Below are 23,756 nucleotides of genomic sequence, written 5' to 3'. Positions count from 1 at the left end.
TTAAAGGCCAATTTTTCAAAAGTTAGCTCTCAAATACAAAATCCTAAGAAGGACATAGACATGGTGATGTTGGGAATAAATCTGATAGCCACTGAGGACAAGTTGCCACTTGAACCTTTGAATTCGGTGTCTACCATGGCTGTCAGACTTAATGCTTAGCATTTCCAACTTTACAGGCCTGCCCTATATTTAAGTCATAATGTAAAGATCTTATAGGCTCTATTTAAATTTCTAACAGATTAAATCTAATAGCAGGTTTAATAAAATCTGTAGCATTGCCCCCCACTTGTGGAGTTCTTTGTTTGCAAGATCTTTGTTTCCTATTTTAGTGTATATGTATACACCTGTGTATCATATTGTTGTGTTATATATGTGTTCATGCCCATATAACATGTACATGGTATCAAAATTGGCATAGATAAATGAGTACTCCTAAATTAAAATTTAAAATGGATCGAATTACCTTTCAGTTCATGTGATTTAAAAAGAGAACAGCTCAATTTAAGTTAGGTAAACAGATACGAGTAAAGATGTGAGTTTTTCTAGGTAGACAATTAACAGAGTTTTGGTCTCTATAAAATGTCTTGAATGTAATATCCATTGCTTCTTTGATTTTTCTTTAAGGTTAGTACTCTTAACTACACTTGTCAGATATCTTGGTTTTTACAGTTAAAAATGAGTAAATTGGATTTAACATCAATGAGATTACTCATAAATGTGTTTGTAGAAGGGATATCTGATTAATTTGCAAGGTTAAAGTGCTAAAACATCAACTGCCAAATATAAAATCAAGTATTTTTGACTTCCTAAACTTCCTAAATTTAAACACTTTGTGTGTTTTCTTAAATTGGTAAATGAAAAAGGGTTTGAGATTACTTTGTTTCCGTGTTTTAACTAAAAACAAGGTTACTAATAGTCAAGATTCTATCAGGTGTAATTTATACACAAAGAGTATAAGAGAGTTTCAGTTGGTTTTCAATTAAAAGTACTATAAAATCATAAAAGCATTTTATACTATTAAATTGGAGTAACTTGTCTAAATTCATAAGGATTGTTTCAGAGTATGAATTTTAAAAGGGGTCAAAATTTAGGAAAGAGATATAAGAAAGTTCTAGGTATGAAAATATATTTTAGTAGAAAAGTAGAAGGAAAAAGGAAATGTTTCTGGATAAGAAAGTCTTTGCGTGTAATGTAAAAAGTTGTAGAATGTCTAAGTTGCAGAAGAGTAAATTGAAAAGAGTTTGTGTGTAATTAAAGTGGTTATATATAATTAGCACAATCAGTTAAAGTTATTTAAGGCTTTTTCTTAAGGTCAAATATTAATGTACTGATACAGAACAGAATTTAATCTTCTATGGGTCGAAGTAACAAAGATTTTTTTAAAACATAAATCTGCTCTTACCTATCAAGATATTTTCTTATGTCTGTAAGTTTTATTCTTTAGAACAACTGGTCTTAAAGAAATTAAGGTTTGTACAACTCTGGTTAAACAACAACTATTATTTTAGAGTATTACACTATATTACTGACTCTAAAATTTTTAAAAGCTAAACTTGGTTAATGTAAGAATATCAGTATAATCCTGGCTTCTTTGAATATTAGATATATTCATATCTTCCAAGTATACAAGTCTTTAAAGTGTAGGTTTAGAAGTATATTTTACCAAGCTGGTGTTCTTCAAACTAAAGTTTAAAGTAATGGTTTGGTATTATAAAAATTATGTTTCTTGGCTCATAGCTATTATACAAACTAAATAAGTTTTTACTGTTTATTCATTTTGTATTTTCCTTGTAAACTTTATAACTGTTATCTGTTAGTACCTTACAGAAGTATAACTTCTAACATAACAACCTGAGTTAACTTGAGATAATAGGCCATCATCCATAGGACAGTGTCACTGTAGCCTGCTCAGTAAGGAAATAAGCAACCATTGGAGGTGTGGGCCAGATGGAAATAAAAGGCTGAAAATGTGGTATTAAGAAGTAAAATACAGGAGGACTGTGAGTTCAAAGCCAGCCTCAACAACAGCAAGGCTGCTAAGCAACTCAGTCTCTAAAATAAAATACAAAATAGGGCTGGGGATGTGGCTCAGTGGTTGAGTGCCTCCGAGTTCAATCCCTGGTACCCCCGCCCCCCAAAAAAGACACGAGAAATGTAATTAAGTGAGAGCTTGGTGGGCAATGACATGATGGGTCTGACTCTAACATAAAGGGAAGAAGCCCACAAATGCTTTATTTACAGTGAAACATATCAAAGGAATTTATTGTGAGGAGGGGTTTTTCCCAGGGAAGACAACGGCCAACGTCTCAATAAGGGGTTCTTCTTTCTGCCCAGGGGAATCCAAGTCACCCTAAAATTTGTAATCTCAGATAATCAATAAGTAACAAAACACAGATAGTTAGAAATGTATTTACATAATGCGAAGCCCCTGATAGATCTAGTCCACATGGGTTCTGGAACTAGACAAAGGGAAAACATGGCTCCGGTGGTTTCTTTAAGGGGGTACATCAAAGGCAGGGATACGGTTTCAAGTCTTGCAGTCAGCAGGTTGATTGACTTCTTGGTAGGTCACACCCATCTCAGGTGCTGTGTGGGATCTTAGGCAGAGCTAGAGGCAGAAGTTCACCTGCACCAGGTGGTCAATCCCTGTGGGGAGTGCCACAGGGCTCATGAACCCGGTTCTTCAAGGTAAACAAGAAGGGACAGGCTGTGGGGAAGTTGGCCTCATTGGAGACTTATCACTTGCGCAGTAATTCTTCCTCCTCCCAGCAGCTGGCGCCTCAAGGCAGGTTGGGCACACTAGTATCTCTTTCCATCTCTGGGGAATTGCGTTTGAACCTACGTCTGTATGAACCAATAAATTCCGTGGTAGCATAGAATTCTCTTTGAGTTGGACATTGTCAGGGAATTGGAGCAATCTCAGATCAGTGAGATAATACTAAGAGTTCTTTTAGAGATGTCTGAGACATGCCCACAATTCATTTGCAGCTCCCCAAAGGACAGACAGGATGTAAGGCTAACTTCTAGTACTAATACTGATCTCAATAACTGGAAGGGGTAAATAATGATCAAGTTATAGACATTAAATTTAAAACTCAGTACTCTTACTTTAAGACAGGTGAAACTGGCTTGCTGGATGTTTAAGACCAAAACTTGGAGACTAAAATTAAGAAAATAAAAGAAAAAAATAGCCAATATTTGGCTTTTTCCCTCTGAGGTCAGCTCAAACCCAGGAAACCAGGGTGCAGGAAGCCACCCGTGAAATATGCATGGACTAGATTGTCACTGAAGCTACTGAGTGGGAAGATCTGGTATCTGGGAACTCACAGGGCACTCCTTCTGGTAAGATGACCCAATATATGTGATCTCCAATGCAGCTCTGCAAAAAGTTCCACACAAAACCAAAGATGGGCATGATCTGTTAAGAGCCAAACAGCCTGAATACCCCCACCTATTTCCTGTTTTTCTGAAGAAGCAAGCACTAAGACAAGAATCCTCCCACACTGAAACCTTATACCTATAGATCCCCTTTGATTTGTACCACTATAAATAATGCAAGCTCAGGCTCCATCTTTGTTAGAAGCTGCACCCATCTGCTCAGCTTAGCCCTTTGCTGCCCGCGCGCTGAAACTATATTTCTGTATCCTGTGGTTATTTTGTAGTATGATTTTCTTAGCTTTTATTTCTCAGTCAGCCCATCCATCTGGACAGGAACAATTTTCCTCCCCCATGCAGAACACATGCGAGACTAGGGAACTTCTTTAAGGGTTTTGTGTCTCTGGGCCTCATGACCACTTGATCAGAAGGATCAATGAGACCCTGGAGAACAGAAAGCCAACCAGAGCACATGCTGCAAAGAGGAGAGTCATTGGAGAAGGAAATGTCCCTGACGTTTGCAAGAGAGGCCACAAGGTCAACAAGACCCTGACCCATCCTGGCAGATGACACTAGAATAGCTAAGAGGTTGCTCTCAAGTTCCCAAGAGTGACCCATTGAGGTGACTCTCAACAGTAGATGGGAACAAGGTCAATTTGAACAGCTTGATCTTAAACACCTTTCAAAATAAGTTATTACCAAAACAGAGCCATACCTGGGCACTTAAAGAAAAAAAAATAGTTCTTTTAATGTAACTTAATATGTACACTTGTATTAGCCCCTCCAACAGTAAGTAAGACTGGAGGCTATAAAAGAGGAATTTGTAAAAAGGAGTGCCTAATAACTATCAAAAGAGACTATCAGAATCAGATGTTTTTTTAGTCAATTTAAGGCCTATAAATCTTCTTAACCTCCTACATAGACCAACTTACTCTGTTTGATAGTATGATTATCTAGCCCTAAATAATAGAAATAAAGGGATCTCTACTACACACAGAGGTTATGCCAATAAAAAGATATTTTACAAAAATCAGATGACATTAGATAACTATATCTTGTGGGGACCTCTATGACATTATAAAAACTAAGTATTTACGGTTGTGTTAACGTTCCTGATAACTCTGGCAATATAAATTAATATCCTTAAAGATTTACATTCTCAAATAGAGGGCGTGCCCTCACTTGCCTTGGCATGGGAGCAACTTCTTAGTTCTTGGTTCTCTGGTGAAGAAAACATTCTTAATCTCTGTCATCATCATCAGACTCATTAACATGTTCACATGCTGCAGCACTTATTGTTGTTTTCATCTTATTCCAGTGCTCAGATCTTCTTGGACTCCTTGACTGACCTGATTCCTAATAGGGAAACCCATACTGCTTGCTCCACATAGACCCCTCTCAGCTGGAAGCAGCCAGAGCCATAATCCATGTCCCCTTATAGCAGTAAAGATTCTCTTCTCTGGGGCTGGGGATGTGGCTCAAGCGGTAGCGCGCTCGCCTCGCAAGCGTGCGGCCCGGGTTCGATCCTCAGCACCACATACCAACAAAGATGTTGTGTCCACCGAGAACTAAAAATAAATATTAAAAAAATTCTCTCTCTCTCTCTCTCTCTCTCTCTCTCTCTCTCTCTCTCCTCTCTCTTAAAAAAAAAAAAAAAAGATTCTCTTCTCAAGGAGGGGATTAAGGACATGTCAGCAAAAGGACAGTCAGAGTAGGTAATGAATGGTTGTGTCAGGAAGATGGGGCCTGATTCAAAAGGAAATAAAATGCTAATACCTCAAGAGGACTTCCCCCTCCTCCAACCTGTTGCCAAGGTTACCTACCTGGAGAGAATAGTTCCTCCCCAAATGGAGTCGTTAATGAAGTACCTCCTGGGAGGCTCCCTTCCCTTCCTGCCCTCTGGGCAGTTATGGAGACTCACCCCTTTTTGGCCATGTAGGAAAGTTAAGGGGGGGAACATGAGAAGAAAGGATAAAAGGGGCAGGACACCTCAAACACTTGGGCATCAGCTTTGGACCCCCTCCTCTATGGAGGAGTGTGTCTGTCTGTCTCTCCCTCTTCTATCCTTTAAATAAAACTTTTGTGCTTGCCTCAGCATTTCTCAGGTGTTCAATCTTCAACACTGGGGGAATGGGACTCAGAACACTAGTATCATTTCTGGTCTCATTTTTATATAAGATGTTCTGACATAGACTAATGTTGATGAGATATATAAGCTATTTTTTTTTTTTATGAGAAAGAGTACTAGTATTTCTACCTCTTAAAAAACACTGAGGTCCAAGAAAAAAACATAACATCCTATGTTAACATATCATTTCTTAAAGCATATCATTTGGCATTTTATTTATTTGTATCCTGACTGAATTGTTAAAGGTTTTATTATTTAAAAAAAAAGTCAGGCTAGTAAAGAAATACTAAAGATGAGGTTTTGTTTGGTAAATTTCATTTTTTTAATAAATAAGAAATATTTGATTTTTTTTATGACCCCTAATAGGGATATGTAACTGGGCAGGGAACTGATACATGACTTATTAACTTCCTATTGCTCCTGTAACACATTGCCACAAATTTAGTGACTCAAAACAACATAAATTTATTTTCTTATATTTCTGGAGGCTGGAAGTCCAAAATAAGTTTTATTTGTATTTATAGAGCCTTGCTCTCAAGGCTTTAATGGAGAGTTCACTTCCTTGTGGTTTTTCAGCTTCCAACCTGTATTCTCTGGCTTTGTGACCTTTATCTTTAAAGCATGTGACTCTGATCTCTGCTTCTGGCAACACTTCCACCTTTTCTCCTTACTAGATTCCCTGGGGATCCCTCTTCCAACCACTCGTGTAATCACATTACAACCTCCCAATTAACCCAGGATGGTTTCTCCACCTCAAGATCTTAATTTAAAAATATCTACAAAGTTCCTTTTGCCATTTAAAGTGACATTCCCAGGCTCCAGGGATTAAGGCATGAATACAATGGGAGCCATTTTTCAGCCTACCACATAAACATTTTGTAGACTCTTCATAAATGTATTCATTCATAATAAACTTCAGCATATTTTTCAGTTGATAACTCAATTTAATGCCATGAGATTATAATTTTTGGCATTTAAATTCAGTTGTGTTCATCAAGGATATCACCAGAAAAAAAAAATCTAAAGAGTTTATTTGAATGAGATAATTTTGTGATGTTTGTTATGTCTGTAACCATGAATCAGAGCAGCCAAATATGCAGCTGAGAAAATTTACTGATCCTCATTGATAAAGGGTCTCTGGGCCAGAGCACACAGGGATATTTTAAGTTATGGTTTGTGCACAGTGTATTAGTTAGCTTTTTGTTGCTGTGATCAAAATGCCTGACAAAAACAATTTAGAGGTGGAAAAGTTTATTTGAGGCTCATTACTATAAAGATTCCAGTTCATTATCAACTGGTTCTGTTAGAGTCTGTAAACAAGTCAAGATGGCGCCTGGCATTTTGCAGAGGGAGTGGTTTGTGAAGTAACACCATAGAGCTATTAAGTGTGGATATTCCTTATTGGTTGACTGCTGTATCTAGTTTATGTTAATTAAGATAAGCTGTGTGTAATGTATATATACCCATCCGGTCCTACGGTCCTACAATAAACGGCTCTCACTCCTGCTGTATCCATCTACACAAGTTGCTCGTCACCCCCGGGTTATTTTGCTGCAGCCGGACTGGGGCATGGTTCCATTGCTCTGGGCCCAAGGTGAGACAGAACAACATGGTGGAAGGGCATGGTAGGGGAATACTGCTCAGTTTATGGCGGCCAGGAAGTAGATACATAGATAGATAAAGCACCAGGAGCCAGGACAAATTATAATCCCCAAGGACACTCCCCTAGGGACCTACTTTCTCCAGCCATGCACCACCTGCCTACAGTTACTACCCAGTAATCCAAATCATTAATCTGTCAAATTGATTAATCCACTGATGAGGTTACAACTCTCCCAGTCTAATCATTTCACCTCTGAAAATTTCTGCATTGTCACAGAAGCTTTTAGGGGAACATCCCATGTCCAAACAATAGCACACAGACTGCTCTAAATGCTATCCATAATAATATGCATATGATCGGCAGTGTTCCATAATTTTGGATTATTGTAGCTGAATATTTGAAAGTTAAGAACTGCTAGTGATAATAAGATTACTGATCCAATTTTCTAAAAATACTATATCTTAAATTAGTGGCTCATGAATAATGGTCCACATACCTCCAGTTACTTACAAAGAACTCAATTTATACAGCTTAGATATATGCCTATTAAATGTTTATAATAAATCAGTGTTTATATTATCATTTAGCATGTTAATTTATTTTTTATAATATTTAAGAGATGTCCTTTCCTTCGTATTGTATTAAATCAACATTAGACTTGTAATGAGTTGATCTGACTTCCTTTAATTGGTGATGATATATGAAGAGATTGATTAGGGGAAATGAGTGACACTTTGAACTCCCATAGACTCAAATGCTTGAGGCAAAACAAAGCAAAAAAAAAAAAAAAAAAAAAAAAAAAAAGATTAATTTCATTGTACCACCACCTAGTGGAAATTTAGGAAAAAACTGTAGATTTGTTTTGGGTTTTTTTTTTTTTTTTCCTAGCACTCTTTCAAACAAGGAAAAATGAAAAATAAACAAGGATTTTTTTTAAAAAGTCAGTTCAATATAATTTATAACTACTTCTTAAAGTAATAAAGAAAATTGACATGCCCTATTTAAAAATATAAACAACTTTATACTTGTAAAACTTATATATTTTTTTCTACTTATGAATTAAGACATGTTCATGTATTTTACAAATATAAAAAGGCACAAGGAGGGGGTACAGTGGCACATGCCTGTAATTCCAGTGATTCCTGAGGCTGCATCAGGCTGCATCACAAGTTCAAAGCCAGCCTCTGCAATTTAGCAGGCCCTAAGCAAATTAGCAAGACTGTGTCCCAAAAAATAAAAAGAACTGGGGATGTGGATTCCTGGTCAAGCACCCTAGGTTCAATCCCAGGTATTAAAAAAAAAAGTACAAAGGGATAAAACTCATTCATAGCTGGACTTGGTGGTGCACACCTGTAATCCCAATGACTTGGGAGGATGAAAAAAGAAGATCACATGTTCAAGGGCAGACTCCCTTGAGAGAACCTGTCTCAAAATAAAAAATAGAAAGGGCTGGGAGGTGGGATAGCTCAGTGGCAAACCTTCAGTAGGTTTAATCCCCAGTACAAATCAACAATAACAAAACAAAAAAACAAAAAAACCTCAATTCCACTACTAAAGAATATATTTCAGAGCTGGGGATGATGCAACTTAGTGGTAGAGTTCTTGGCTAGCATGCAGGAGGATCTGGGTTTGATCCCCAGCATCTCCCAAAAAATTTTAAAAATGGATATTGCTACATGTTTAGAAATTTTAACTAATGTATATGTACTAAAAATTCCAATATTTCCTTATTTATAAACTGTTAAAATAATTATCTGTATTTACACATGTTTGGGTTCAACTACAGTTAGCCCCTCTGAATCCACAAGTTCCATATCTGTGGATTAAACAAATCTCAGGTTGAAAATATTCAGAAAAATATATATCCTCACTGACCTGACTCAAGCTTTTTTCCTTGTCATTATCTGGACAATATAGAATAACAACGATTTAATATAATTTACACTGTATAAAATATTATAGCTAATCTAGAGGTGATTTAAAGTCTATAAGGAGGATGCGGGTATATTATATGTAAATACTGTCATTTTATAGAAGACATGACTATCCTTGGATTTTTATATCCAGGGGGTTCTTGAACCAAGAGATGACTGTATTTTCTTAGAATAAACTCCCTAGAAATGAACTTGTAGAAATTATGACAAGTTTCACACAGGTATTCTTCATGGCATTACTTCCCTCAAAGAAAATTAATGTTACCAATTCTTTGGTGAACAATAGTAACCTACCAAGAAAGCCATCTAACTTAACTTCTGAAAGAATATTTGAAGCACGTCTGGGTTCAGGTTGTGGAAATGGCATCTGAGATGGCAATGTGCAGGCAGGGGATTTATTAGGCTTGTACTCTATACCAGAGAGGAGCGAGGGAGGTAAGATGGTGCAGAAGAAATTGGGGTAGCAGCTGGATGGGCCTCAATACAGCCCAGTGCAAGCTCTGGAGCTGGGAAGCCCTTCAGCTTGGCTGAAGGAGACAGAACTGCATTCCTGGGCTGGGGAGGTGGCTCAAGCAGCAACGTGCTCGCCTGGCATGCGCGGGGCACTGGGTTCAATCCTCAGCACCACATACAAATAAAGAGATGTTGTGTCCACCGAAAACTAAAACTAAATATTAAAAAAATTAAAAAAAAAAAAAGAACTGCATTCCTGTTCCAACCAGTAACTGGATGCAAGCTGTCTCTGGGGAGGGTGGGTAACCTTGGGGAAGGCAGCCTTTTTGCTGAGGATACTTTCTGAAACAAGACAGTAAGCTGACAGCAGCCAACAGTGTGCACAGCTGGGGGTCGGGGGGACAAGATCTCAGCCATGAGTGGGCAGGGAGTTGGCAGTACCGTACCGGCAACATCTGCTACAAGATCCCCTGTGGAGGGTCAATGCTCTGGTGGGTCTTCCAAAACATCATCATTCTCAGCTAAAGCCCTGATAACATCTCAGCAAACACTGAGTTAATATCTTATGTTTAACCTGAATTGAGGATTTTCTATGATTTCAGTTCAACATAGATCCATGTGTGTTATCAGAAAACTCAGGTCTGACCTCTTCTGTGAAAACTGAAGAAATAAAATAAACAAACTGTAAAGGTAAAATTTCTAAGCTGCAAAATCTTGAGTTAAAGTTAAAGTTAAAGTGTAAAAGACTAGGGCAATGTAAAGCTTTCAGATTACAAGGCCTGGGCTAAAAAGTAAAGACCATGTAAGGGTCCGGCGAAACGTCGGAGAAAGAGACCACGAGACTAGCTTCATGCAATGGCAAAGGGGATTTATTGGATCCATTCCAGCGCGCTGGGACTCCGTGCTCACTCAAGAAGGGAGAGCAGCCCGGAGCCCCGAGCAGAGGTCAAGCAGAGCTTAAGTACACTTTTTGGAGAGGGTGGGGGGCTTTGCATACATCAGAACAAATCATCATGAGGCGCGGGAAAATTGAACAACAACTCTGATACATGATTAGTCCATTCATTGGCGGGAACAGGCTGGGCAGGGGTGATTGGTCACTTCTAAACTGGGTACACATTCAAACTGATTGGTTCGGGCCCTGTGACGAACTGCACAGGGCCCTAGGCTGAATGGCCAGTAGGGCGTTGTCTTAACTATCTCAGGAATCTGGGTGTAACAGAGGAACTTAATAGTACCTATTTTAATTCAAACTTTCCAGCTTAGAAACTTTACCCTTTCAACCATAGTTAGAATTTAAATAGTCTATTGTTACCATCTTCCTGCCATCCCCGGAACCTGTAATCTTTGTGAAGTTGTTAGAACAATGCGAGAGCTGCCCAGTAAATATCTCCATTGATTCCCTGGTTGTTTAATAGCTAAGGGTTCCAGGTAGCATGGCACGTAAGCATATAGGCCCCAGAACCAATCAGTTTGAATGTGTACCACACTTAGAAGTGACCAATCACCCCTACCCAAACTGTTCCCGCCAATGAATGGACTAATCATGTATCAGAATTGTTGTTCAATTTCCCCGCGCCTCATGATGATTTGTTCTGATGTATGCAAAGCCCACCGCCCTCTCCAAAAAGTGTACTTAAGCTCTGCTTGACCTCTGCTCTGGGCTCTGGGCTGCTCTCCCTTCTTGAGTGAGCACAGAGCCCCAACGCGTTGGAACGGATCCCCCCCTAATAAAATCCCCCTTTGCTTTTGCATGAAGTTAGTCTCGTGTGGTCTCTTCCTCCGACGCTTCGCCGGACCCTTACAAAACAACAACAAAATTGTGCCTGAATGCATGTGGTTTCCTCTCCAAGGAGAGAGATCATCCAAAAAGTATGCGGAGAGTTTGATTCTCCTCAGAGTATTTTTCTTTTCCTTAATTTCTTTCCAAAGCACAGATAAGTGAGTGCCGAAGGCCCTGAAATTCCACACTACATAGTAAGGCAGTATGTCTCAACAATGTCATCCTGCAAAATTTTGGAGGCACTCATAAGGATCTAAGTAACATTCAGTTAGAATAGAAGGAAGTCACACCAAAAAAAATCAGCAGTCCGTCAGAAGGACATTATTAGCAAATGAGCTGCAATTGTTCTTAATCAAAATTAAGACTTCATAAAATGACCCTCCTGGAGAAGTTGTTGAAATGAGTGCTTATCATGGATATGTTGTTCTTCAGTTTCTTCTACAGAGTCCACATGATAACAAAGAAATTCTGCAGTTTCTCCTGAGGTTTTGTCTTTAAAAGGAAATGTTGAATTTTTAAGGCATCTTGGATTTTCAAAGCTCTCTATTTCTTCTACTTTGGAATGCACATGACAGACTCTATGTTCTGTACGGATACACCTGAGATTCTGAAACTTTGGTACTTTTCAGTACAATCATCCCTCAAGTATCTCAAGGGGATTGGTTCCTGCCGCAGTCTGACTGGGCACAAAATAACCGAGCCGCCACACAGCCTTGTAGGTTCAAACAGCAACTCTTTATTCCCAAACTCTCACCGGCACTCTACACACACTTCCCTGGGAACACACTCCCTTCACCGGGCTCCATGCGCCAGTTCTCCTGGAACCCAGCGAGAACTCCGAAGTAGCAGGCGCCTGAGGCATCAGGATCCTCCCTAATTCCAGCAGGATCCACCCTAATCCTGGAGCTGCCCTAATCCCAGAGCAGGGTCACCTTTCAACCATTCCCTCTAGCAAAATGCCAAGCATCATTCCGACTAAACTGTGGCTCTCAACAGGTCCAGGACCCCCTGGATATCAAAATCTGTGATGTTCAAGTCCCTTCTACAAAACAGTACTGTAGTATTTGCATAAAACCTCCACAAATCCTTCCATGGGTTTCAAATAGCTTTTTCTTCTTCTATGGAAATGAGTTGTATCATTGAAATTTGTAAAAGCTTGTCTTCTCCACATAATTTGGTCTTTGTTTATTCTTCTGTCATTCTTCAGGCATTCCTAGCTCCTGGTGAAGTCACAGCACCCTGCTGTGCCCCAGCCAGCCTGCCTGCCACCCTCTAGCTTCACCTTGGGTTCTCATTTCCATAAACTGTTCACACTTAAGTCAGGGCTTCTAAGTGTCTGTGAGTCTAATTCTATGACACAACCATTTCTTCAAAGAAGCAACATAATTCTGGATAAAACCATCCTAATAATCTATAGTACACGTTTTTATTATTTTGTTTTCACACTTCTGAAGTTATTTATAAGGTTGGTCATTTTTCAAGTTTATTGCTCATTTGCTTGTCTTCTTTGGTGAATTCCTGACCACATTCTTTTCCTATTTTCCAATTTCTTTCCTCAAAATAAAAGCCTGTTATTCCCTACATTTGTGTACTTTTTCTCCATTGCTTTAAAAGTTCCTCTTATTTTTCAAACACTCATATCATCTAACTGGCCTCCTTGTCTCCCATATCCTCCAGAGGGAAAAAGGTAATTTTTACCTCAAAGGTATAACTTTGGTGTAACTTTGGGATTAAATTTAAGCAGGGGAAAATGAGCTATCTACATTCCAAAGAAAATGCAGGTTTTACATGTTTTTAAACATGTGAAAGAAGCCCAAGGACAGTATTTTAAAATGTGTTTTTATTCCTTATTTTTTTGTATCTGATCTTTATCAATTTATCCCATTTTTCCCTAAGTCATAATTAATTTTTTAATTTAAAATGAGAAAAATTATAAGTTATACCAAATAAGTTATACCAGTAAGTTATACCAAAATTACTTCAAATTTAACGTTTGCAATCTAGCTCTACATTCTTCAATCACAAACTGGCATCTTTCTGACATATTTATAAAATTTATAAATTTTATGATATCACCCTTCTTCTAATCTCCAAAATGAGAATTTTCTAAATTATGTTTTGCTCTGTTTACAATCTCTCTCTTATTTTGCTCAGGTTGCTATAACAAAGTACCATCAACTAGGTGGCATATAAAAGGCAGAAATTTATTTCTTACAGTTCTGAAAACTTGAAGTTTGAGATCAGGGTGCCCACATTGTGGGGTTCTGGTGAGAACCATTTCTGGGATACGGAGTGCTAACTTATTGTGCGGGGAAAACGGGGGCAAGAGTGAGAGGGCTCTCTGGGTTCCTTTTTATATGGGCACTAATTGCACTCATGAAGTCTCTACCCCCATAAACTAATTATCTTTCGAAGACCTGATCTTCTAATATCTTCACAGTGGGGCTTAGGACTTTAATATGAATTTTGGGTAAAAATACATTTACTCTATTAAAATCACTCATATCTCCAATCTGTTTTCAAGTTCTGTCATTTCTTTTCTCAAAATAAATATCTGTTATTCTCTACATCTGTGTATTTTTTTCTCCATTGCCTTAAATGTTCCTCTTATTTTTCAAACACTCATACTACCTAAGTAGCCTCCTTGCTTCCCATATCCTCCAAAGGGAAAAAGGTAATTTTTACCTCAAAGGTATAGTTTTGTATAATTTTGGGATTAACCTCAAGCAGGGGAAAATGAGCTATCTGCATTCCAAATGCAGGTCTTACATGTTTTTAAACATGTGAAAGAGGCCCAAGGATGGTATTTTAAAAATGTAAACAACTGGGCAAAAAAACAGGATCTTGAAGAGGAAAATTACACAATCAAGGAATTTTCAAGTAAGTTGAGCAGATTACATAATCAAAACCATTCATTTTACAGATAAGACTATAGGAACTCAACAGAAACTGAGTAATTCATTTAAGAATATATATACTTTTTCTTATAAATTATTTATATTATACAATATAGATAAGCATGTTATAGTGTAGTATGAAGAAGAAAACAATAATTTTAAACTAATTTTACTTTATGAATGGTATAAAAGTCCTTTTTGTTCTTACTAGGATATGGAGTGCTAACTTATTGTGCGGGGAAAACGGGGGCAATAATATTTTTGTTGAGTGCTAAGTGAATATGAAAAATGTTTATAATTTGAGTAAACCTTTTTTTCATAGAACAATCCAAAAGTTGAGTGATAAATCAGCTTATTTTGATGTTTGGCTATAAAAAAGGAAAAAGAAACTTCACAAAAATATATAGGTATAATACTCATATTTCAATTCTATATACTTGCTCAAAAGTTTGTATTGAAAATAAAGAGTTAGGAGTTAGGTGAGTGATAGAGTGTGAGGCATGCTCAAGGCCCTGGGTTCAATCTCCAGTGTGTACATACACACACACACACACACACACACACACACACACACTCACACACACACACACACAATTAGTAAAGTTGAACCTTTCCTAGTGTCAGTAATTTTTAAGTAAATTTATTTTCAAATCCTAAAATATTCGTATCTCACTGAGTGTGGTAGTGCACATTTGTAATCCCAGTGACTCCTGAGGCTGAGGCAGGAGGATCACAAGTTCCAGGCCAGCCTCAGCAACTTAGTTAGGCTCTAAGAACTCAGGGAGACCTTGTCTCAAAATAAATGAATAAATAAAAGGGCTAGGGGTGTGGCTCAGAGGTTAAGCACTCCTGGGTTCAATTTCCTGTACCAAAAAAAAAAAAAAAGTTTATATCTCACTGAAGTGTTTTGTTTTAAAATGCAAGACTTTAAGTTTAAAAAAAAAGCTGTTTTCAAGTTTTCTAAGTGTGTGGAGATATGAGAATTTCTATAGTGCATATATTTGTATAATTGAAAAATAAAACTATATCATGATTTCCAAATATTTGTCAAAATATTTTTTAAATAACTAAGGAATTTTTAAATTTAATTGCTGTTTGAACTGACAGATTAAATGTTTTTAAACATCCATCCACTAGATGGAGTAGTAATAATGGTCACATTAAAATAAAGATCAACCAAGTTGGAATGTTTTTTAAAAAAACTTTTTATTAAAAATAAACAATATTTCACATACAAATTATGAATTGTAGACCTAAACTATAGACACTTATGTGAAAAGAAAAAAAACATTATGATTTTGATTAAAGCCAAAATTTTTTTGATAGCACCCAATAAACATGAGCAATAAAAAATAAAATTGAGGAGGATACAACATGGCGGCGGGCGCAGAGACATCAAGTCTCTGACCTCTTCAGCTGTGCAGGCATAGGGAGTCGTAAACAACCTAAATCTGTTTGCTCAGGATCACTAGGCAATGCTGAGCTGACGTGGATCTGGGGCGAACAGTCTGGGCCTCTCAGAACACACACTGAGCCCGGATCGGCTGAATTCAAGCTCCTGTTCGCCTGCTTCCCACAGACAAACAGCTATGACTCAGCACTAATCCATCCGGCTGAAACAACTGGTCAGCCCTTCTGATACTACGGAGGTAAATGCCTACCGAGCCTTCATAAGTAGTGGCCACAGGTTTGAAACAGGGCTTGGGAGAGACAGAAAGGACCCACCCGTTGCATTGGTCGCCCGGCAAAGGGAAACGAACTGTCGCCATTTGCAAGAGATACCACCATGGCAGAGAACTGAAGTCATCAGACTGCGGCGGAGGAGATAACTTCATCGAAACCTGCGGCTACAGGTGTGTAATTACCTTGCCTTCCCTCTCCACACATCGGGGAAACCTTAAGGGCCCCTCCCAGCTCTCCCGTAAGGGCCCCTCCCAGCTCTCCCGTGAGCACATAGCCAGACCGAGGGAATCAGAGGTGGCGCGGGACCTGCGGTGCAGAACTACCACTCCCACCACTGCTGACAGCTGAGGTCTCTTGCACCAGCTACCGGGGCATGGCTACCGGAGGGCAAGTAAAATTCGCTGAGGATTCTCAGCCCCAAGCTCTACAAACTTAGGGTCTGAGGGAATGGCAAACTGGAAGAGTGTGCCCAGTCGTTCATGAAAACAGGGCTCCCGGGAGCAGCAGACCTGGCGTGTAGCCAATATTGTGGTGAGCGACACCCGTGAGAGGGGCCTGGCTAGAGGAAAAGTGGGAAGTGACTAGACACAAGAGGAGGCCCTAGGCACTCAGGATTGGAGACTCGCCCAGTCTGGGAGGAGCTGCTGCACAGTGATTGCTTCCCGTGTATTGACAGGAGAAACTTGGCCTGGAGGGCACAGCGCCACCTACTGGAAGAGAAGTTAATCAAACTCTAAGACTGCATTTATTACTTTTTTTCTTTTTTTTCTTTTCTCTCTTTTTTTTTTGATTTGGGTTTTTCTTTCATTTTCATTTTTCTTTCTTGTTGTTTTTTAAATTTTTTTTACAATTTTTTAAAATTTGTTTTTCTTCTAATTTTAATTTTAATTTTTTTAATTATTTTTTTTAAATTTTTTTTCTTTTTTTATTTCCTATTTTTTTCTTCTTTTATCTTTTCATTTCTTTTCAATTATCTTATTCCCCCTTCCTTGAATTCTACCTGCTTACTCTCATTCTCTTTAGTGACTTCTTCCCTTCCCTTCTAATACCTTTCCTCCCAAGCATCTAATAAATTTATAGGAGTAAACAGTAACTCATCAGTCAAACAGAACAAGAAGTAACATGAGCAGCTTCAAAAAGCAAGGAAGAAAAGGAGTACAAACAATGCAGGACAGCCTAAATATTCAGGAGGACCTAGAGTCATCAGAAAAATGGTCATATAAAGAACTCAAGGAACACCTTAAACAGATGGAATGGAACCTTAAAGAGGATACAAGACAGCAAATTCAAGCAGCGAAAGAACACATTGAGAATGAATTACATAAACAGATAAAAGAAGAAGTTAAGCATCTCTATCAGGAGATAGAGATTATAAAAAATAATCAAACAATAATTCTAGAAATGAAGGAAACGATAAACCAAATTAAAAACTCAATTGAGAGTATCACTAACAGAGTGGAGCAAGTAGAAGCCAGAACGTCAGATAATGAAGACAAAATATATCATCTTGAAAACAGTCTAGCCAACTCAGAAAGGCTGGTAAAAAATCATGAGTAAAACATCCAAGAGTTATGGGATAACATAAAAAAACCAAACTTACGAGTCATTGGGACAGAAGAAGGTACAGAGATTCAAACCAAGGGAATGAGTAACCTGCTGAATGAAATAATTACAGAAAACTTTCCAGAAATAAAAAAGGAAACAGATATACAAATTGAAGATGCATACAGGACACCGAGCACACAAAATCACAGTAGACCAACGCCAAGACACATTGTTATGAAGATATCCAATATACAGACCAAAGAGAAAATATTAAAAGCTACAAGAGAAAGGAGACAGATTACATTCAGGTGTAAACCAATAAGGTTAACAACGGATTTTTCATCACAGACACTGAAAGCAAGAAGGTCATGGAACAATGTATTTCAAACACTGAAAGACAATGGATGCCAACCAAGAATTCTGTATCCAGCAAAATTAAGCTTCAGGTATGACAACGAAATAAAAATCTTTCATGATAAACAAAAGTTAAAAGAATTTGCAGCCAGAAAACCAGCATTGCAAAGCATTTTGAGCAAAACACTACACGAGGAAGAAATGAAAAACAATAACCAAAACCATTAGTAGGAAGTGCCTCGGTAAAGACAGAGGGTGAGGGGAAAGATAATCACGGAGAAACAAACTAAATTTTTTTTAAAAAAGGATAAATAATCAAACATGGATGGAAGTACAAACCATATCTCAATAGTAACTCTGAATGTTAATGGCTTAAACCTTCCAATAAAGCAACATAGGCTGGTATCATGGATTAAAAAAACAAATCCAACAATATGCTGCCTCCAGGAGACACATCTGATTGGAAAAGACATACACAGGCTGAAGGTGAAAGGATGGGAAAAAATATACCATGCACACGGTCCTCGTAAGCAAGCAGGGGTGGCCATCCTCATATCGAATAAAATCGACTTCAAGACTAAGTTAATCAAAAGGGATAAGGAAGGACATTATATACTGTTAAAAGGAACCACTCACCAACAAGACATAACAATTACCAATATATATGCACCAAATAATGGTGCTGTGACATTCATAAAACAAATTCTCCTCAAGTTCAAGAATCAAATAGACCACAACACAATAATTATGGGTGACTTCAACACACCTCTCTCACCATTGGGCAGATCCTCCAAACAAAAGTTGAATAAAGAAACTATAGAACTCAATATCACAATCAATAACCTAGACTTAACTGACATATATAGAATATATCAACCATCATCAAATGGATATACTTTTTTCTCACCAGCACATGGATCCTTCTCAAAAATAGACCATATATTATGCCATAGGGCAACCCTCAGTAAATATAAAGGGGTGGAGATAATACCTTGCATTTTATCTGATTATAATGGAATGAAACTGGAAATCAATGATAAAAGAAGGAAGGAAAAATCCTACATCACATGGAAAATGAACCATATGTTACTGAATGATCAATGGGTTACAGAAGACATAAAGGAGGAAATCAAAAAATTCTTAGAAATAAATGAAAATACAGACACAACATATCGTCATCTATGGGACACAATGAAAGCAGTTTTAAGAGGGAAATTCATCGCCTGGTGGTCATTCCTCAAAAAAAGAAAAAACCAACAAATAAATGAGCTCACACTTCATCTCAAAGCCCTAGAAAAGGAAGAGCAAAACAACAGCAAATGTAGCAGAAGGCAAGAAATAATTAAAATCAGAGCGGAAATCAATGAAATTGAAACAAAAGAAACTATTGAAAAAATTAACAAAACTAAAAGTTGGTTCTTTGAAAAAATAAATAAGATGACAGACCTTTAGCCATGCTAACGAAGAGAAGAAGAGAGAGAACTCAAATTACTAACATACGGGATGAAAAAGGCAATATCACAACAGATGCTACAGAAATACAGAAGACAATTAGAAATTATTTTGAAACCCTATATTCCAATAAAATATAAGATAGTGAAGACATTGATAAATTTCTTAAGTCATATGATTTGCCCAGACTGAGTCAGGAGGATACACACAATTTGAACAGACCAATATCAATGGATGAAATTGAAGAAGCCATCAAAAGACTACCAACCAAGAAAAGCCCAGGACCGGATGGGTACACAGCGGAGTTTTACAAAACCTTTAAAGAAGAATTAATACCAATACTTTTCAAGTTATTTCAGGAAGTAGAAAAAGAGGGAGCTCTTCCAAATTCATTCTATGAGGCCAACATCACCCTGATTCTGAAACCAGACAAAGACACCTCAAAGAAAGAAAACTACAGAGCAATATCTCTAATGAACCTAGATGCAAAAATCCTCAATAAAATTCTGGTGAATCAAATACAAAAACACATCAAAAAAATTGTGCACCATGATCAAGTAGGATTCATCCCTGGGATGCAAGGATGGTTCAATATACGGAAATCAATAAATGTTATTCACCACATCAATAGACTTAAAGATAAAAACCATATGATCATCTCGATAGACGCAGAGAAAGCATTCGACAAAGTACAGCATCCCTTTATGTTCAAAACATTAGAAAAACTAGGGATAACAGGAACTTACCTTGACATTGTAAAAGCTATCTATGCTAAGCCTCAGGCTAGCATCATTCTGAATGGACAAAAGTTAAAGGCATTCCCTCTAAAATCTGGAACAAGACAGGGATGCCCTCTATCACCACTTCTATTCAATATAGTTCTCGAAACACTGGCCAGAGCAATTAGACAGACGAAAGAAATTAAAGGCATAAAAATAGGAAAAGAAGAACTTAAATTATCACTATTTGCAGATGACATGATTCTATACCTAGAAGACCCAAAAGGGTCTACAAAGAAACTACTAGAACTAATAAATTAATTCAGTAAAGTGGCAGGATATAAAATCAACACGCATAAATCAAAGTCATTTCTGTATATCAGCGACAAAACTTCTGAAACGGAAATGAGGTCAACCACTCCATTCACAATATCCTCAAAAAAAAATAAAATACTTGGGAATCAACCTAACAAAAGAGGTGAAAGATTTATAGAATGAAAACTACAGAACCCTAAAGAGAGAAGTAGAAGAAGATCTTAGAAGATGGAAAAATATACCCTGTTCATGGATAGGCAGAACTAACATCATCAAAATGGCGATATTACCAAAAGTTCTCTATAGGTTTAATGCAATGCCAATCAAAATCCCAACGGCATTTCTTGTAGAAATAGATAAAGCAATCATGAAATTCATATGGAAAAATAAAAGACCCAGAATAGCCAAAGCAATTCTAAACAGGAAGTGTGAATCAGGTGGTATAGCGATACCAGATTTCAAACTATATTACAGAGCAATAGTGACAAAAACAGCATGGTACTAGTACCAAAACAGGCGGGTGGACCAATGGTATAGAATAGAGGGCACAGAGACTAATCCACAAAGTTACAACTATCTTATATTTGATAAAGGAGCTAAAAGCATGCAATGGAGGAAGGATAGCATCTTCAACAAATGGTGTTGGGAAAACTGGAAATCCATATGCAACAAAATGAAACTGAATCCCTTTCTCTCACCATGCACAAAAGTTAACTCAAAATGGATCAAGGAGCTTGATATCAAATCAGAGACTCTGCGTCTGATAGAAGAAAAAATGGCTCCGATCTACATATTGTGGGGTCGGGCTCCAAATTCCTTAATAGGACACCCATAGCACAAGAGTTAATAACAAGAATCAACAAATGGGACTTACTTAAACTAAAAAGTTTTTTTCTCAGCAAGAGAAACAATAAGAGAGGTAAATAGGGAGCCTACATCCTGGGAACGAATTTTTACTCCTCACACTTCAGATAGAGCCCTAATATCCAGAGTATACAAAGAAGTCAAAAAATTAGACAATAAGATAACAAATAACCCAATCAATAAATGGGCCAAGGACCTGAACAGACACTTCTCAGAGGAGGATATACAATCAATCAACAAGTACATGAAAAAATGCTCACCATCTCTAGCAGTCAGAGAAATGCAAATCAAAACCACCCTAAGATTCCATCTCACTTCAGTAAGATTGGCAGCCACTATGAAGTCAAACAACAACAAGTGCTGGTGAGGATGTGGAAAAAAGGGTACACATGTACATTGCTGGTGGGACTGCAAATTGGTGCGGCCAATTTGGAAAGCAGTTTGGAGATTCCTGGGAAAGCTGGGAATGGAACCACCATTTGACCCTGCTATTGCCCTTCTTGGACTATTCCCTGAAGACCTTAAAAGAGCATGCTACAGGGATACTGCCACATCGATGTTCATAGCAGCACAATTCACAATAGCTGGACTGTGGAACCAACCCAGATGCCCTTCAATAGATGAATGGATAAAAAAAATGTGGCATCTATACACAATGGAGTACTATGCAGCAATAAAAAATGATAAAATCATAGAATTTGCAGGGAAATGGATGGCACTAGAGCAGATTATGCTTAGTGAAGCTAGCCAATCCCTAAAAAACAAATACCAAATGTCTTCTTTGTTATAATGAGAGCAAGTATGAACAGAGCAGGGAGGAAGAGCAGGAAGAAAAGATTAACATTAAACAGAGACATGAGATGGGAGGGAAAGGGAGAGAAAAGGGAAATTGCATGGAAATGAAGGGAGACCCTCATTGCTATACAAAATTACATATAAGACGTTGTGAGGGGAATGGGAAAATAAACAAGGAGAGAAATGAATCACAGTAGATGGGGTAGAGAGAGAAGATGGGAGGGGAGGGGAGGGGGATAGTAGGGGATAGGAAAGGTAGCAGAATACAACAATTACTAATTGGGCATTATGTAAAATTGTGGATGTGTAACCGACGTGATTCTGCAATCTGCATTTGGGGTAAAATTGGGGGTTCATAACCCACTTCAATCTAATGTATGAAACATGATATGTTAAGAGCTTTGTAATGTTGTGAACAACCAATAAAAAAAACATAAAATAAAATAAAAAATAAAAAAATAAAAAATAAATAAATTGACAATTGGATGTAATAAAAATTAAAAGCTTTTGGTCTTTGAAAGGCATTAACATGAAAAGGAAGAGAAAACCCAGAGACTTGAGTGGTGGCTTTTGTCTGTAATCCCATCTATTCAGGAGGCTGAGGCCTGAGGATCCTAATTTTGAGGCCAACCTCAGTAACTTAGTGAGATCCTGTCTCAAAATAGAAAGTAAAATGAACTGGGGATATGGCTTAGGGATAAAAGGGGGATTGCTAGGTCAAAGGATTTGCATGTTTATAATTTGATAGATATTTCAAAAGTGCCTTCCTTAAGTGACTGTTTCAATTTACATTCCCATCAGCAATATAGAGGATGCTTATGTTCTCACAACCTTAAAAGAGTATATAGAATTTCTGAAATTTTTTTTTTGCTAATCTGACAGGGATATGGCATCTCATCCTAGATTAATTAGTGTTTCTCTTCACATAGAAGCTCTAATATGTTAACAGTTACTTTAAATGATCTTCTTAAACATCCCCTGAGGTGCTCATACATTACTTACTACAGTACTCCAAAAGGTCCACAAAATTTACACCTCTCTGTTTGGAATGCCCTCAATCCCTGCTTTTGCCTGATGAATCCTTGCTCATTCCTCAAACTCTCTCCACATTTGTAAAACTTTCCTTGGTTCTCTTAGGATGAGATAACATTGCTTTCCTCTGAACTACTATTGTGCTTTGTGTCTACCACCTGCATTTCAGGACGAATTACAATTACTGATGTTCCTCAATTCACTGTGAGCTCCTGGGCATATTGGAGGGTTTACGTAAGTTGCATAAGACAAGGGCTGCAATTCATTCAACTCTCTATCCTCAGAAACTAGTATGGTATCTGGCACAAAGTAAGATTACAATAAATGGGCACTGAACTGAAAGGAATGGTCTGTGCAGAAACAAACATGCTTCTGTAAACATATGCATGAATGAGTGCACATCTATGAAAGAAATGTTCTGATGAATAAATCTAACATCATGATTCTGTATCTAATGATGATTTGTCTCAAACCTTCCTCCCTGGGAACTTACACTCTAAACACTAAAATTTGTGTCATCTGACAAGTAGTCCAGTAAGGTCCACAAACAGTGGATTAAGAGAGCCAAGCATCTTTGTTTTATGTTGAGCTCTATTGGTTTTTCAATGAATACAAAGAACCAGATCATATTAAATGCTGGCATAGGAAAAAAATTGTCTTCTGTGAAGCTAGAGGCAGGGGAAATCTTCTGGTGGAATCATAAAACAATATCTGCAATATTAGAATGCATAGCAGATACCCCAAAATGAATGCAGGTTTGTGGGATGTATCACTCAGCGGCCCTGGGTTCCACCGTAGTGTGGTTAGCCCTGCCTCTGTTCTGA

This window comes from Spermophilus citellus, assembly GCF_964194105.1.
Source record: "Spermophilus citellus genome assembly, chromosome: 14".
Lineage (NCBI taxonomy): Eukaryota > Metazoa > Chordata > Mammalia > Rodentia > Sciuridae > Spermophilus > Spermophilus citellus.
Note: the sequence above shows the minus strand (reverse complement) of the source record.